This window comes from Protomyctophum bolini (assembly GCF_963924005.1).
Source record: "Protomyctophum bolini genome assembly, chromosome: 10".
NCBI lineage: Eukaryota > Metazoa > Chordata > Actinopteri > Myctophiformes > Myctophidae > Protomyctophum > Protomyctophum bolini.
The window spans coordinates 16,636,103-16,653,387 of record NC_137871.1 but is presented as its reverse complement, the minus strand read 5'-3'; the positions used below and the strand labels follow the sequence as shown (position 1 = coordinate 16,653,387).

At 42.3% G+C, this 17,285-nt stretch overlaps 1 protein-coding gene across 2 annotated transcripts in view; it reads right to left on the bottom strand.

Moving 5' to 3' along the window:
• Window positions 1–17,285, bottom strand: part of dock2 (dedicator of cytokinesis 2) — a 149,181-nt gene that overhangs the window by 36,346 nt on the left and 95,550 nt on the right. The gene's annotated exons all lie outside the window — the stretch shown is intronic.

Sequence of the window (17,285 nt, the reverse complement as noted above, 5' to 3'; positions counted from 1 at the left end):
TGTGTGTGTGGAGCTGGGGGGGAGAGATGGGGGAGGGAGCGGGGCTGTTAAAGATGGGGTGAAAGGGTGAGAGATATGAAAGGAGGTGAAGTGGAGAGACATACAGACAGAGAGAGAGAGAGAGAGAGAGAGAGAGAGAGAGAGAGAGAGAGAGAGAGAGAAGGAGGGAGGGAGAGAGAGGAGAAATGGTCAGATATGGAGAGGTAGATAGGGGAGGGACAGCAAAAGAGGGAGGGATAGAGCATGGGAAGGGGAGAGAAAGTGAGAGAGCGAGAGATAGAGATAGAGAGAGCGAGAGAGATCATTTGGCTCGGCGCGGCACACAGGCATCCTCAGCAACAGAATGAGAGTGAGCAGAAAGAACGGAGCGACAGACAGATAGAGAGGAACACGGTGACAAACTAAGGACTAATCACAAACCACTGAGAGTGAAGAGGAACAAAACCTAGAAATGTAAAGCTCTGGATAAGTACAGGTAAGTGACTGAGCTGTGATGGACTGTTAGTATAGAAGCCTTGCGCACGTGTGTGTGTGTGTGTGTGTGTGTGTGTGTGTGTGTGTGTGTGTGTGTGTGTGTGTGTGTGTGTGTGTGTGTGTGTGTGTGCGCGCGTGACTGTGCGTGTGTATGTCTTACTGACAGTCTGATGAGTGCATGCCTGGAGTATTAGCTCTGGGCAAAAGGTGGCATATTAACCACTATAACCCATCTTTTACAAAATTACGATTACTTCTCTAAATCTTTTTTTATAATGAAAATAGCAGATCTACAGTACAAGCTTGGGGGCTTGCAGATCTGCTATTTTCACTATTTATCGTACGACAAAGTATTTAGGGCTTAAGTGGTTAAATAAGACAATGCCGTCTACATTGCATCTGTATTTGTACTTTTGCCAAACTAATCATACACACCATACAGGATTGGAATGAATACATTTTGTTTTAATTGAATTGTTCCACTTTTTGCTTTGGCAACGTAAACATATATGTTTTCTCATGCCAATAAAGCCCTCTGAATTAAAATTAAATTGAATGGGGGTGATAGTGCCAAAAACACTTGTGTGCACCCACATACAGTATACTGTAGATAGTAGACACATGCGGATGCACGGTGTGTTGACCCTGTAGTCGGTAAAGTCTGCATGCATCTTTCAACTTCGACGCTACTGCATGTATACCGTACACATATTACTGTATGTTTGGTATACAACGTAGCCACTGCATGTCTGATATGCAGTGTTTGTGTCGTTGTGTATACGTGCACTGACACTGGTCACATTTACTTTCAGCAGCATCCAAACCACAACGTGTGTCTGTGCACGTCTGTGTGCGTTGAGTGTTTTGTCAGTGTGTTGTAAGCATGTGTGTATGGCATATAAGCATGTGTGTATGTCATGTACCGTATATAAGCATGTGTGTATGTCATGTACTGTATATAAGCATGTGTGTATGTCATGTATATAAGCATGTGTGTATGTCATGTATATAAGCATGTGTGTATGTCATGTAAGCATGTGTGTATGTCATGTATGTAAGCATGTGTGTATGTCATGTAAGCATGTGTGTATGTCATGTAAGCATGTGTGTATGTCATGTAAGCATGTGTGTATGTCATGTATATAAGCATGTGTGTATGTCATGTAAGCATGTGTGTATGTCATGTATATAAGCATGTGTGTATGTCATGTAAGCATGTGTGTATGTCATGTATGTAAGCATGTGTGTATGTCATGTAAGCATGTGTGTATGTCATGTATGTAAGCATGTGTGTATGTCATGTAAGCATGTGTGTATGGCATGTAAGCATGTGTGTATGTCATGTAAGCATGTGTGTATGTCATGTAAGCATGTGTGTATGGCATGTAAGCATGTGTGTATGTCATGTAAGCATGTGTGTATGTCATGTATGTAAGCATGTGTGTATGGCATGTAAGCATGTGTGTATGTCATGTAAGCATGTGTGTATGTCATGTAAGCATGTGTGTATGTCATGTAAGCATGTGTGTATGTCATGTAAGCATGTGTGTATGTCATGTAAGCATGTGCTTGAACGGCAGATTGCTATTAAAAGCCTTTGACCCATGCAGTGTTTAAGCTGTGTAGTTTACCTCTTTCCTATAACCTTATAACAGTCATATAGCTTTTAACACATGAGATTACTGTTAGAACAGATCACTCTCTCTAAATGCTAATGGTTGACTGACTCTATATGTTTGATTGTGTGTGTGTGTGTGTGTGTGTGTGTGTGTGTGTGTGTGTGTGTGTGTGTGTGTGTGTGTGTGTGTGTGTGTGTGTGTGTGTGTGTGTGTGTGTGTGTGTGTGTGTGTGTGTGTGTGTGTGTGCATACGTGCATGTGTGCATACGTGCATGTGTGCATACGTGCGTGTGTGCTTCTATGAGTGGTTGCATTAACATTTCTGTGACGTCGCAGGTCAATTAAGTCTCAATTCAGACACACACGCACACGCACACGCACACGCACACGCAGACAGACAGACAGACAGACAGACAGACAGACAGACAGACAGACAGACAGACAGACAGACAGACAGACAGACAGACAGACGCGCACACACACACACACGCATTAAGCCATTCTTCTAAACACCATTATTAACAATTTGTTTGCAATTGACCTATCCTGGCATGGTAAGCTTAAAGGATACGAACTAAGCCAATCAGTTTGTGTGCATGCGTGCGTGCGTTGCGAGCAAGCAGCAGTGTTTCACTGGCACAGTCATACATTCCAACTACAACTAGAAAACTAGTGCCCTTCAGCCAAGTCCTACCTGAAATCCCCCATACCCCGTGCCCCCTAGTGGCCATTAACTGAGTAGAAACAAATAATAATATGCCTAATATTGATACAAATTCTACAAACTGTATGCGAATGCCATGGGCCAACGGTAGCCTAATGCCATGGGCCAACGGTAGCCTAATGCCATGGGCCAACGGTAGCCTAGCCAGTATAGCCCTATATGTGAAGTTTAGATGCAGTTACTATTGGTCTGGTCTGCTGTGGGACACTGGAAAAACACCCTGCACACACCCTGTCTCTCCAATTATATAAAGATTTTAAACAATCACACCCGTGTTAAGTGAGGGGCTGCTTTTATCATCATACATATACATCATATACATCATCTCATGAACAACTGAATTTATGTGATAGGTTAGCCGATTTGCTCGTCTACATATGACGTACATTTTCCCTTCATTGTCAATGACATTTAATGGTTGTGTTGCCACAAATTTACATCATATTTGAGGCACATGACCTAATTTCCCCTTTAATTGTCAATGGCAAATATGAGACGTGTGGGGACAAAACTGTATATACAGTAGGAGGGGCTAACGCCCCTCAGAAATCACACCCATGTGAAGTGAGGGGCGCTCTTATCATCATACGTCATCATATTCATACATCATCTCATTCTGGCCATGCAATCACAGTTTGCGTTTACACACTTTTGTCTTCAATGTTTGTGTACACAGACCCTCAGAGCTGGACATATATAGGATCACTGATTACTTAATTATTCTGAGGGGGCTTAGAGGTCAATGATCTACTACACGACGTTGAAGTTGTGGGTGTGTCTGGTGTCCACAGATTATGCCCAAATTTGGACATGCCTGAAGTCACAGTGAACATATCTGCACATTACCGACATCCGCACAAACCGGCAAATTGTTAGGCAACAGTTTATTTTGTGTGTTGACTTCAGAGCTCTGAGAGAGAGAAAGACAGAGAGAGGGAGGGAGAGAGAGAGAGACAGAGAGAAAGAGAGAGAGAGGGAGGGAGAGAGAGACACAGACAGAGACAGAGAGAAAGAGATACAAATAAAAGGAGAGAGATAATTTCACCCATGCAATAACCCAGGAAATGCTGGGTACCGAACCCCAACAAGCTGAACAACACGTTGTAAAAACACAGGATAGGCCACCACTGGGGCTTTATAGCATTTGGTTACCATATTCTAATTCAAATGTCTAGATGTAGGTGGCGCCTCTATATACAGCTTTTCGTCCCGTCACGTGTCACATTTGCCATTGACAATGAAAGGAGAATTTACGTCATATGTGTCTGAACAAATCAGCTTTTTGTGGCAACACATTAAATGCCATTGACAATGAAAGGATAATTTACGTCATATGTGGACGAGCAAATGGACTTTGCTAAACACAGTGCAAATGTTTTAATTCAGCTCGGGGATTATATATATATATATTATTATTAACATTAAATAATGAATATTTTCTTTTAACATTGTATCATGGTTAAAAGATAATAACATAAGTTGACAAATTAATGAATGAGGAAGTATATTACATTTTTATTGGATGATGTACCCTCACTTCACACGGGTGTGAACACAAATAAAAGCATCAACCTATAATATAAATGAGGCATCACCAAATGTGTATGTGCACGAATTTACAACAAAATTGCAGTAATGTTTCCAACGACATACATATGCCGTTTTGCTCAGACACATATGACATAAATTCTCCGTTCATTGTCAATGCCATTTTTAATGCTTGCTAAGACAACAGACACTGGAGAAAAACCATACCACTGTAAACAGTGTGACAAGAGTTTCACTGAGTCAGGCCATCTGAGGAAACACCAGCGTCTCCACGCTGGAGAAAAACCATACCACTGTAAACTGTTTGACAAGAGTTTCACTGAGTCAGGCCATCTGAGGAAACACCAGCATCTCCACACTGGAGAAAAACCATACCACTGTAAACAGTGTGAAGAGTTTCGTTATGTTATGGTGATACGTATTCATACTGGAGAAAAACCATACCACTGTTCAAAGTTCAGGTTTTTACCAGCGGCTTGAAAAGCGCTGGTCTATGAAAGCCCATGAAAACTAGACGACAGGTCTGAAATACATTCCTTCCTTTAATAAAAAGCCGCCCCCCTCTTAATTACCGCGGGTGATGTTGAATTAAGCAATTAAAAATCCTCCTTGTATTAGCCGGTTATTTTTTTGTTTTGTTTTTTAAAGTGAGCGTTACGGTACCTTCGCTCCTGTCTGCCTGTCAGCTAGGGCTGTCAGAACGAATTTCATAATATGAAAGAAATTCGAATATTAAAAAAAATATATATATTCGAAAGCTAAAATTGCCATTCGAATGGAGCTTTTATCATTTATTAATTCTATTTAATATTTTTATTTTGTTTTATGTTATTTTATCCGCTCACTAAATGTATTGAGTAACGAATCTACCGCTGTGAAATCTCCCATCTGCACGCACGCACACACGGTCACACGCGCGCCTCGTCACCTCCTCCCTCCTCTGCACGCATGCACACACGCAGTCGCACAGCGCGCTGCAACTAAGAAGAATCACTCGCATGTTTTATTAGTACCGTCGAGTCTGTCGCATATTGTGGACAGTTTGAAAATGCGGGTCCTACGTGCATTAAACCATTAACGTTGGTCCGGCTGGTTTCATTTTGTCCTACGCGATTACGTGAATCAGCATGGCTGCGCCTGCAGTAGGCTATTACCAAAACAAACACATGGTAGGCTACTTTTGTGTTGCACATGGAAAGCAACTGAAAACGACCATGGATATATTAAAGACAGTTCCCCTGTGCTGCTGTGCACAGCGGAGATAATGCAAAACTCCAGGTACGAACCAAAACACTGACTGTCTGAAGCTGATCATCCACGACTATATCTCCAGACTAGTCCTGCAGTCCCGCAATGAAGGAAAGACAATCTCGCCTCTCACTATAGTCCACTACAATGCCATTCTAGCGTTAAAACCTACATTTATGTGTTATTCAACAATTACTTTAGCGCAAAATATAGGCATCTCTATATATCTTCATTGCTATTTACTAATGATGGCCTGTTCATCGTGACAGCATTCCGTTTAAAAAGAAAAAAGAAAAAGTTCATGATTCCTGACTAGCCTACTCACTACTCAGACTATACTGTATCAGAAGTATACAACGTTCACTGTAAAATGCATTTGCACTATAGACAGACAACAATCTTACCGTGCTGAGTGCACTGTGCTCAATAAAACAACAGTTTAAACGCTATTTTGTGCCGAAAACCATTATTACATGTTCTGAAAGTACTGCTTTGTCGTTTGGAAGGGGGGGCCCTCTAGTGGACAGAACGTGCATCGTCAAAACCTTGTTATTCTGTGTATTATTATAGGCTAAATATGAGCTAAAATACAATGTAAATATTCGAATATATTCAAAAATTACAAATAATTAAGCAATGAAATTCGAATTGGATTATAGAGGTGAACTGACAGCCCTACTGTCAGCTGTCACATCGGTGCTCAGATTACATCTACCCGGCCTGGGCCGTGGCTCAGCGGTCCAGGCACCTTGGCTGGTAATCCAGTCTGGCAGTGTGACGTGGGCCTATACTGCATGTCACCCCCCCATTTCCTGTCAGCCTACTGTCTGTCCCTCCATAAAATATATAAAAATAAAGGTGAAAGCCACAAAAAAACATTAAAAAAAAAAGAAATTACATCTACCCTTAGACAGTGAGTAATGGAGGCAAGCTGTTTGACACGTTGTGAGCTTGTAGATCAGCCTTTTTTGCAATGAACGTGACTGCACGTCAGTTGTTGCTAAAGCGACAGTCTGCCGTTTTCAACTTGAAGACACAAAGAGGACAACCCAGATAGAGCTTTGAGCAACCAAAAGAGCTTCACTCTAAGTTCTTCTGAGTTGTTGAGAGGACAGTGAGTAAAGTACTACTATCTGTACAGAGTAGACTGTCTCTGTCTGTCTGTCTGTCTGTCTGTCTGTCTGTCTGTCTGACTGACTCTCGTTGTGAATGTACCCCTTTGAGGTTATACATAAATTGGCTTGAGTTAAATTGATCACTGTTGCACTGTTCATATAAGCTGCATTGATATTATTAGAGGACATAGCCTACCATATATTATCCATTAATTTTATTATTTGCAGCTGAATTAGTCATTAGCCTAACTGTAGGCCTAGCCCTAGATACAGATATTTGAAAGTCAAATGGAGGTGTTGATTTACATTTCATAGCGCAATTCTAGAGATAAGGCAGCCGCTGGTAATGAACTGATAATGAACTGATAATTGATCAGTTCTTGTTTGGGTGTAGGCCTAATTGAAGTCATAAAAACTAAAAAAAAAAAAAAAAAAAAAACGTGAAAATTATTGTCATGAAACCTTTAAATGACATTGATTGATTGATTGATTGATTGATTGATTGATTGAAGTATTTATTAACAGTTTGCATATGACGTAAATTTTCCCTTCAATGTCAATGGCGTTTTAATGTTTTGATGTTTAATTTACGTCATATTTAGCGTAATTCTGACGTAATTTCTCTGTTCATTGTCAATGGCATATACTGTATTGAGTAGTAGTAGTGGCCACTTGTGTGTCTAATATAACCCTGAGGTGTTTAGGGTAATTCGGGCGGACCAACGGTTTCCGAGAACCGAAAAACCATGAATATCAGTACCTGTGAAATGTTGTGTAAATACTCTGTGTGTTTGGGAGATTGCATGCATAAGCTTCCCTGACTGGCCAACCCAAACCGTCAGCTTCACAGATTGGTGTGTGTTGCAGGGAGGGGGTGGGATACACAAACAGCCATCCTGCTAACCAGAGAGATGAGAAACAGACAAGGTCCAGGGGAAGAAATAAGACTACCCGCATGGGCAGTGCAAATGGAGAGATCAGGAGGATGTACAGATTTGGGGTTAATGGTGGAGATAGGATGGGACATGCATGAGGGCCAAGTCACAGATACAGTTCAGAGAGAGTCCCCTCTCTCTCTACCTGAACTGTATCTGTGACTTGGCCCCCATGCATGTCTCAGACTACAGGGAAGGGAGCAAACAACGGAATAGAAAGGAGATAATGGCAAATGAATCATATATCATATGAGAAAGAGGAGAAGGCGTGGTAAGAGGATGATACAAGGAGAGGATGAAGATGCTAGAGCCAGAGATAAAAGGGGATAAGGAGGCGGAGAAAGAAAAGATGAAAAGTTGAGCGAATAATAACAACCAAACCAGTGGGTGGATTCACTGCATTAGCTACAGTATGATAAAGGTGTGCTGGTGTGCGTCCGCCTGTTTGTGTTGACTCATTTCTCCTGACCCTCCCACCGTATAAAATCTGCTACGCTTACACTCACCCCATTTCTTCACTTCCTTCATGATTCTGCATATCATTAACCCATGTGAAGTTTTAAAGATCTCATAAATATTCAACTCTCCATTCTTTCTGGTGTGTTCTTCTGACGCACAACCAACATGAAAACAGCAAACGCGCCGTTACCGCGAACACAGCTTCTCACAAGGAATTTTGGTTTGTGATGCAGGACAATGAAATAGTCACCACGTTAACGCAGGTCTATACGATACAATCCATGGATTCCCATTAGTGGAATGGAGCGTTGTGGAACATCCATTCACACAGCAGACTCACTCACGGCTTAATATTTCAGTAGTTGTAGGTGACTTTAATTGAATTCATGGCATTAAGAAGCAAGTAACCGAGTGTCGGGATCCAATGTACCAGACGTTATTGAGAGAAAAGCTGTACTAGCGAAGAACTGTCTGGGGGTATCGACTAGCTGGCACACAAATAAATTAATTGAACTCTGAGAGTGTAACACTCTTAACAATCAGGATATTGCAGTATAGCAATGGCTTAACATCCCTTGTATTGCCAAATGCTGTTGCGTCTCGTTGTTGTTTCAGGGCCCGTAGGACACAAAGACGACCATTATTCCTCAGGTTCTTTTTGTGTGGCTGTGGTGCAGTGAAAAAGAAGGCAGACAACTTGAGGCTAGTTCACCCTACAAAACTAAACAATCGATTAATCTACCCCACATTTCTCTCCTTGTATAAACTATACACAGATGCAGCTGCACGCACGCACGCACGCACAACACATTCCATTCACATGCAACATTATTGTCCCACACTTTCACATGCACATAGTAGACACAGAGAGGTGTCTTGGGGCAAGGATTCATTCTGTAGGCTAGAATGGTGGTGCGTTATCAGTGTAGAACCAGAGTAGCCTTTGGGAAAAACGTACTAAGACCAGGACACATCTACCTTCAGCTAGGATTCATGAAGCCAGCTGTTGCTGCTATGGAAGTAGGGAAGCGAATAAATGAAGCCAAGCAGCAGAACAGCCCAAGTCTTTCTATCTTTCTAGTAGGCTACTGAGGTCTGTTAACGGTGGAATGAATTAATCTATTCTATTACATGACACAGCAGGCGAGGTTAAAGGAAGAGTTCACCCAAAAATGAAAATTCTGAGCAGATAGACAGAATCTTCATATTTTGGGTGAAATATTCCTTTAATGTCAGAGGTGAGGTTTTTCTTCGGCATGTAGTCAGAACAGTAGACACTAGCCTCATGACTCAGTGTCGCTTTCACTCAAGTGGACTTGTAGGACACTTAAGAATCAGAGAGGAATTCATGAGAAAAAGGTCACCACCGTGAGGGCATGGCACTGACGGTCGCCTTTTGTTGCAATGAAAACTTTCCCTAATGGCTTCTGGCTCGCTGGCAGAACGGCTGATTAAAAAGCATTGTCCCTGTGCATCCAATTAAACACGGACAACAAACGGTTCTGCTCATAATGCGATGCCACTCAACATGCCACCCAAATGGTCTGGGGTTTTCATACTATAGTCAGTTCAATGAGACAGCACTGCCCCGTACATCCTTAATTAGCATTTTGCTGTCCAGGAATCAGCCATTTAGATTGACCCCCATAAATGGCTGAAACTATACTCTAAATAATAAAGTATAATAAAAAGAGAACAGGTATTTGTAATTCACAGCCAGGAATGTACTTCGGAAGCAGCAAGCATGCACATAATTCTGATCAGGCTAACAACAAACACAACAGAAAGATCCACTTCTACCGCATTTCTGTTGGACAACAATAAATCACTAGTACTGTAAGACCTTAATGGAGCTTGACCCACTACAATTCCCAGAGTGAATTGCATGCCCTCCCACCAGGGGGCAATACTCCTGCTGTGCCAAATGTGAGTGGACAAGGAAGAGAAAAGCTGTTTGATTACATTGCAATAAAGTAGATCTCTCTCGCTCTCCCACCCTAGTGCACGTTTGCTGTCAATTGACAATTGAAAAATGAGCCTCACCTTGAAATGAAAGGGGACGCGATTCAATCTCTGTGGCAAGGCAGTGTGCGTACACTCATACACACAGACAGACACATCAGGCCTTAGTCATATTGTCTTGCTCTGTGATTCAGGGACATACCGTATTCGAATGCAAACCCCCCCCCCCCACAACTGCTCAGCTGAAGCCATAGTGTGTAAAAACAATTTGAGATGCATAGGCCTACAGTATGTAGAAGAGTGTATTTTGCTGGCAGGCAATGTGCAAGCTTTCCTGAACTCCCCCAAATAATCTCTCTCTCTCTCTCTCTCTCTGAGCTAAATGTGGTAGGGTCATGTTTAGCCCCATTTAGGCGTGAAAAGCACCATACACCTGTATGATGATGGCATGATGCTGCTTCATGTGATGATGCAGTGTAGTGCGGCTGATCTTATATTAATAGCTTTTTGCTCTCTCTCTCTCTCTGTCTCCCTCTCCCTCTCTCACACTCTCTCTCACACACACTCTCTCTCTCTCTCTCTCTCTCTCTCTCTCACACGTTCTCTCTCTCACTCGATCATTTCATAAACCCTTACTATAAGACTTATAGGCAAATATACAGTAACATTGCATTTCTCCGTCTGACACATTCTGTATCAGACTTTTGACTGATTTACATGAAATAATTAACTAAATTAATTCCCTAAACTCTAACTCTCAAGCTTTGAGTTATTTATGTAGAAGTCTATATATTTGAAGTAAATATGCCTCGATCACAAATAGGGCAAATAATCATACAAAGCACTTTGTGTCGCGCTGCAAGCTTGTACTTTTTGAAAATCTACAATGTTTTAAAAGTAAACACATGCCTTCTCTTCTGGGGGTCCAATGGCACAAAACATTTTCAGATGGGTGTCCGCATCCAAATATAGGCTATATCAATTTGGAATTGGGAGTCTTTGGCATGAAAACGTTTGAGAATAGTGATTTATAGGCATTTGCAGAATCTGCCTCAGGTCTTAAAGTAAATGCACATGTACAGTAAAAGTAGAATGAACTGTAAATGATCGTTAATTTGTTTCAATAAAGCTCATGAAAACAATTATTAATGAACATAAAACCTGGCATTACAGAGGCTGATGTGAGCTGTGAGCTAGTAGAAGCATAAGTATGATAATACTCCATTGGGTAGAGTTGGCATAGCAAATTTCTGACGCTTTGTGAACAATAAATCATATTTTTGGCCAACGTATTGCTTACATGCAGGCTCAACGTTACTTATTCTAGAACACTTCTTATTCATCAAAAAATGCATTTGTCACAGTTGCCTTTATTTAGAAATACGCTGACCATATGAAATGGTTATAATTGTCTGAAATCAGTTGTCAGTTTCACATCAGTCGGTGAAGGAGCACTTTCACCACTCTCACACGCACGCATGCACATACGCGCGCACACAGACACAGACACACAAACAAAGCCAAAACAAATCCCAAGACTGAATTTTTGTTTTGCAAATCTGCACTGTTCTCATTAAATAACCCCTATGAAATCATCAGGACTGAAATCAGTCCCCAGGACTGAGAACTTTAAGCCCTGCGCACACACACACAAACACGGGCACGTACACACACACACACACACACACACACACACACACACACACACACACACACACACACACACACACACACACACACACACACACACTTTCAACCCTATCATTTATACCAGTGGCTCTCTTGAGCCACTGGTACTGTATAAATGTCAACCCTTATTGATGTTTAACTCTTGAGAGCGTAACATTTAGAAGAATTGTTATTTTGATCAATGTTTGCCTGGTATCTCAAATACCATGGAATTGTTGACAAACTCTTATCCAACGACAGTAAAATATTCAATGTTTTGGGTCTGAGAGGCTAAATGTCATCAAATGGTGGTCCGTGGCTCAACTGCAGACTAAATGATGGACCTTGATATGAAAATGGTTGAAAACCACTGATTTATACAGTGATATATATCCAATTTTAATGATGTTCATGCATGCCGCTATACTATACTATACTATACAACACATAACCTCAGCCTACTGCAACTCTCCTATACCTATTCTGCCGATCTGCCGTGATCGCAGTAGCCACCTGAACAGATTGTGGCTATAGCGTGGTGAGCTTATTATGGCGAGCTTTGACTATATATGCACCGAAACACAAAATGACGACTACCAAAAACAGCCAGAGAGAAAGAAGCAGACAGAGACTATACAGTACGTTGAAAGAATGAAAAACACACTGGAAATGAACTCCGGGGAAATTACCTTCAACTGATATATATTCTGAATCCCTTATTACATTCTCAGACAGCATATACATGCACATACACTCACACACAAACATCTAAAGTCCCCGCGCGCACGCACGCACGCACATACAAACAAACACACACAGTTATACTCTCTCCCAGAGAAGTGTCTTGGCTCATTTCTTAACTGCTTTGAGAGATGCTGTCTGCCTCACAAACATATTTCAGACACATCACTAAAACCACGCACGCACGCACGCACACACACACACACACACACACACACACACACACACACACACACACACACACACACACACACACACACACCAGGTCATGGCCTACAGTCCACCACAAGACAGTGGCTAGTAGTAGTACCAGGGTTTCCATGGTAACTGAGCCCTGAGTCAGGGCTGCCAATCATTTGTGACCCTGTTGTCCACTGGCAGCCTAATGGGGTCATTACCAAGCCATGCTAACGACCTCCCTCTCACTCGCAGACACACTCGCTCCAAGGCAATAAACCAACCACTGAGCCACCCTGTCAGACACATATAACATAAATAGCAGCCATACATCACTGACTGACAGCTTTGGTCCACTTAGCTTTACAAAAACACACTTTAGAACATTAGCCAAAGCCCACAACGAGCCGCATTGTGAGCTTGTAGATTGGTTATTTAACAAGCTCACAAGGCATAGCGTTAACTTGTGAGCTTGTAGATTGCCTATATTATGCAGAGAGATTGGGTGTAGATGGGGGGGGGCAGTCCAAGTACAGAGCCAACTCAGGTCCACCTTACCAATTCTAGAGGGTCTAAGTGGTCTACGTTAGTACTGTATGTTGCCTGAGTTTTGTTTACCAATAAACGTGATTGATTGAGCATTGACTGCTGAGTTATGGCTCACCTGTACGGTGCAGGACAAACTCATTGACCTCTCTGCTAGGGCAGGTCTGCAGCCTGTCACTATCATCTTTGGTCTCAGCTAAACTCATTTTAATGTTTGAATATTTGGGATTCTGATTTTGATTTTACTATTATGCAGGGTATGGGAGGAACGGAAGACATTTTCTTAACCAATTAAGACCTATACATCTTTGTATGACAATTACCGAAAATAACAGATCTACAAGCTCACAACGCCTCATGATGCAATCAGACAGTAGTCAAGCAGTGTATGTTGAATCTTCTAAAATGGATAGTGCCATTGTTCTGTTTGGATGACTCCCATTGTAAAATACTTACAATACATTGTAATATAAATGTAGACCTAGGAATGTCATGTACATTTTCTTTTCCTACTGTATATGGCATGTATATTATGTATATTAATGTAGTTTTAATTGGGATATGTCTATGATATGTCTATGATTTTCATGTTTGTTGTTCCATTATTTGGTAACCATTTTAGAAATGCAATAAGCAACAAGAGGCTGTGGTTTACCATCATTTTGGAACAGCTAAGGTGGTTTTAGTCACACTCCATTAACAATGCCCAGCTGTTCCACGGGAATCCACGCCTCTTGTGGGTTCATTATTATTGCTTTCATTCAGCTGGCCTGATACTTTAGCAGCCCTACGAGAGTATGAATGAATAGGGCTCTAGAATTTGACAATGGTGCCTACACCACCATCGATATAGGACTTGCTGACAGGTAAACCAAAACAGAACACTGCTGTGGTCTTTGAGCTAGTAGAACAAGCGGTTTGATATGTTATAGGGAATTCACACTGAGACCGACTGAATCCGTTTCTTTGGAACCGTTTCCGAATACGGTTGCCTGGTCCCCATGATTCACATTGCCCGAGATTCAACAGCGCACCCGGGTACACTTGCATAACACACTTTAATCCTCCAGATGACGTTGTGCTTGATGGCTGGCGCGCACGGACACTGACAATCAACTGTGCGACATTGTCTCAAATAAATTCAGACACACTGCATTGCATTGCCTCTTTGGCTCTTTGCCGTTATACTACTATACTGTCAGCCTGCCTGCTATTCACTGTATCAGTCAGTTCTGTGCTCCAGTGTCGTGTTTGATATTAGTTTGCTATGGATTCTACTTTAGCATTATTATTATTATTATTTTGTTTTACTTTGGAAACTATGCCAAGCAAAGCCCAAGAGCCACGTGTAGTCCGCAGAATAAGATCAGCGCGTACTGCGGTGCTTCAACAGGAGACGGGCGGCGTTGAGAAATCAGCTGGTGTTACGCGTTGTGCAGCGTCTGTGTTTTGTTTTGTTGACGCTTGGCTCGTCGACTAGAGTTTATGTCACGTTCTTAAAAAAAAACAGTCCACTTCCTTCTTTAGGTACGCATGCATTCACATTGGAACAATCCGTATCTGAATACACTTCAACGGTCCAGAGACCCGCCCCCCATGCGGTCCCGGGGACGGTTGGGCGATCCGCTCCCGGGAACGGTACGCATCATTCACACTAACACAACATCTGCCAAGTGGTCCCGAGTGCGGACCCGGGACCATAGTGTGAATTCCCTATTAAGGTGGTTATTTGAAGCTATCACTTGAAAGGTTTTCTTTCTTCTTCTTTTGGTCAGAAGTCACTAGGGGTTTTTTTTTACCCAAAGACGTGAACTGGGTCATAATTTATTTCTGCAATATTGACAGAGAGTGCTTTATCCTTGACACTGTACGGTAAGAACCAGTGATGATGCCCCACTGACATTATAGTGCTCAAAAGGAGACGCACAACTAATACATATTAGCATGTAAGCAACTAGCCCAGCCATGCACACATGCACAAATACACGTACACATGCATGAAAGCACACGTGCACACACACACACACGTGCACACACAAGCGCGCGCGGCCACACACACACACACACACACACACACACACACACACACACACACACACACACACACACACACACACACACACACACACACACACACACACACACACACACATGACAACTGTGGAATTTTTGTGAGATTTGCATCTCGGCTTGAAGCAATGTTTGCTTAGTTATGCCTATAGCACTGTCCTAATACAGTAGCGACTGTTCCTTCAGCTCTTTATTGGACCTAATCAATCAACATGATGACTATCACGTGACTCTTGTGTGTCTTGCAACAGGCCATGCTGCATCTTTTGGGAGGTAGCTTACAGTATACAGGTATAGGCCCTCATTTATCAATCGAGTGTGAAATCTGCCACAGATTCGAGTGCAGGTTTCGTAGTACACCCACGTCGCCACGGCATTTATAAAGTGATCGCAAACAGCTGATCCTTCCTTAATTTCGTTCTGACGTTAATAAATGTGACGGCTGAAATCTATCGGGCACGCGCTCGTTTTTGCGACATGAACGTCCTGGAATACGTCCTGAAACCATGGTTACATGGACTTGCTGCCCCAGCTCTCTCATACACACACAGACGCACGCACACGCAACTTGCAACTTGTTGTATCTTAAATAAATAAACCTGCATGAATTAAATAAAGCTGTAGGTCTGTTTCTCCTCTCGCTTCGCTTCCCCCTTGCTGCCCGCCTCACCCCCCCCCGCACGCACGCACGCACATATCGCAATTTGCAAGCAACTGTCACTGTGTGTTGTTAGTTGTACAGTTATATTCAATTATTAAAGTATTTTTAATTTAATATACAACAAGATCTATTAGTGAACGAAAACCTGAACCTGTGAACCATGAATTAAATAACAAATAGGCGCGCACACACACACACGCTGCTGTTTTGCATAGGTGCTGCTCCTCGATCCTGTCCTGTCTGTCTGTCCGTGACGTACCGTGATCAACTGACCATGCACGTTCGACAGTCTATTTAGATTGCCTCGCAGTCGCTAGTCGCTGCAGTGGATAGGCTGTCAACTCAACTGTCAATATATGAATGTGCAGCTAAAACCGTAGCCCATGTGGCTGGCACTGGTGGAGTGGTGGTGGTGGGCTGGCTGGGTAGCCTACATCTCCGATGCGGTTCCCACTTGCGCTGGCACGGTACATTTGGCATTCGAGCGACGCGTCAGGTTTATTAAACGAGGAAGAGATTGCACATACCGTAACTCCAGAAAGACATTGGCCTGCTGTAGATTAGGCTACAGTATATAGGCTACCCATGCATGTTGGGACTCTCCGCAGCTGCAGGCAGCACTGCACTATAGGCTATACTTTCCAACGCCATGGAAATATTCCAGCACAGACAGCCCAAATCCTCGCATGTATGCGCTCATGCAAAACACTGTTTAAATGGCTTAAATCAAGTGCGATTTTAATTGTAAAGTTGGAAAGCTCCTACAAATTTAATATGACACAGACACATCTTGTAGGTCTATTCCTTTTTTCTTTTCTTTTTCTTTTTTTTTACATGTAGCCCATATACATACAGTTTTATATTAACATTTTAGGAGTGAATACATATGTTTCGATGCCTTTGGCAGCCTCTCAGCTGGTCAAACAATGCTGCTCCGCCGTTCTACGACAGAAAAACAAGCGTACGCCAGCTCCCGACCAGACGTGAGTTTTGAACTTTGTCAAGTTAAATTTCAAGCTTTGCCGGAAATGGTAAATGTCGAAAATGTCGGTAATTTCGGCGTGCACCCATATTTTGGCGTAGGCACGGTTGATAAATGAGGGCCAGTGCTCATGCTTTGATGTCTGAATTCTTGTCATTGTGTATCTATGTTTCCGAGCATCCACTACAGATTTCTGCATTGACAACACATTACTACCCTGCTTACGCAACTCTTTTTCTAGAGCAGGGCAGAGATGCATTTTATTACAATCAGATGTTGAACAAACAACCACATACACATTGCCACTTTGCCAGCTGTTCGCTTCATTGTATCATCAGAATGTGTCATGATTGTCAT